General features: G+C 45.0%; 1 pseudogene; it reads right to left on the bottom strand.

Moving 5' to 3' along the window:
* Positions 1-1,041: 1,041 nt before the first annotated feature.
* LOC124072551 lies at positions 1,042-1,221 on the bottom strand (annotated as a pseudogene).
* Between the last annotated feature and the right edge of the window lie 602 nt (positions 1,222-1,823).

The raw sequence follows: 1,823 nt of genomic DNA, 5'->3' as shown, positions 1-1,823 counted from the left end.
AACTGAGGTCATTGTTCTAAGCCCCAAACATCTTACAACTAGAACAGCTGATAATATTCTCTCTCTGGACGGCATTACTTTGGCCCCCAGTACGACTGCGAGGAACCTCAGCGTTCTCTTCGATCAGGACGTGTCATTTATCCATCACATTACGCAGATCTCCAAGACCGCCTTCTTTCACCTCCGTAATATTGCTAAGACAAGGAGCGTCCTCTCTCGGAGTGATGCTGAAAAACTTGTCCATGCTTTTGTTACTTCTAGGCTGGACTACTGCAACTCACTATTATCAGGATGTCCAAATGACTCTATTAATAGCCTGCAGCTGATCCAGAATGCAGCAGCTAGAGTTTTGACAGGAATCAGTAAAAGGGATCATATCTCCCCCATCTTAGCTTCACTTCACTGGCTTCCGGTAAAATTCAGAATAGACTTTAAAATTCTCCTACTTACATATAGATAGATAGATAGATATACTTTATTGGTCCCAGGCTGGGAAACATAAGGCCCTAAATGGACTAGCCCCATCATACCTGCAGGATCTAATAGTGTCATATATTCCCAATAGAACACTCAGATCACAGAGTGCAGGCTTACTTGCAGTTCCCAGAATTCCTAAAAGTGGAATGGGAGGACGAGCCTTTATCTATCAGGCACCCCTGCTGTGGAACCAGTTGCCAATCTGCGTTCGACAGGCGCACACTCTCTCTTTCATCCTCTCTGTCCGACTATCAGAAGGATAGTTCTCCCTTGCAAGCCTGGTCCTGCTCAAGGTTTCTTCCTTTTAAAAGGGAGTTTTTCCTTGCCACTGTCTCGGGGGTTCAGGCTCTGGGTCTCTGTAAAGCATCTACAGACAATTTTGATAAATAAATTGAAGTTGAAATTAGAGAATCAGTTCCCCATTTCTACATTAAAATCGGCCCTTGCGGAAACCTGTGCAAACCTACTGGCTCCAAAGTGCGGCTCTGCAAGCCGAAAAACCTCTCAACATTCTGCGGAAGCCTGTCATTTTGCAATCAGTCTTTGCTTTTGGACAAGGCAGAAGAAAGGTGCACCGTTCCCGGCAGCGCTGCAACACCGGGTCAATGCGTGGAGCGAACGGAGCAAGCCCCTTCTTCGGCTCCCAGTGCTAAAATTCCATTTAATATGCTGTCCCCTTATAGAGGACGTATCAGATATTAAACTGATAAGAACAGATTTTTTTTTTCTTTCGTAAAATTTTATTGACACAATTTTCACAATCTTTGGTCTCATACATGAGAATGATATTGTTAGCACTTCGTAAATAACAAACAATTATAAGACATAACATTTTCGACAAATCATCAATTTAAAAGATATGTTATATTCTTAAAAGTTATTTACAGATTGTGCATATAAAATCTATGATTAAATTATGTGTCAATGGTCATTTAAAAGTAATAGTAATAATAAAAGAGGTCATGCTAATAATATTGTGCAAGAACGGGGTGAGCCCCTACCAAAAAGTGAAAACCATTCTGTTCACCCAAACAGATATGGTCTCTCGGGCCTTTCTCCATGCTCAGAGGACATCCTCGCCCTCCTGCTCCTTCCCACCTTCCTCACCCGGAGAGCCAGGCCGCCTCCGCCCTGAACTCTTCCCGTGTTGCTCCTGCTCCCTCATCCGAATAGGCACAGCGGCGATTCTTCTTTGTGGCTGTGTCCTAGGCCTGCCGCCTGCAGCAACAGCCGTTCGCACAGATGCTGCGGCCATTTGGATCACAGCCACGGGGGGGGGATCTGCATGCGCCGTCTTACCAGCAAGTTTCTGGAGGTCCATATGGCGTCCTTGATGGCGGCTAGGG

The sequence above is a fragment of the Scatophagus argus genome, chromosome 15 (assembly GCF_020382885.2).
Source record: "Scatophagus argus isolate fScaArg1 chromosome 15, fScaArg1.pri, whole genome shotgun sequence".
In the NCBI taxonomy this organism is placed as follows: domain Eukaryota; kingdom Metazoa; phylum Chordata; class Actinopteri; family Scatophagidae; genus Scatophagus; species Scatophagus argus.
The sequence above is the reverse complement of the archived record's forward strand: the minus strand, read 5'-3'. Positions and strand labels throughout refer to the sequence as shown.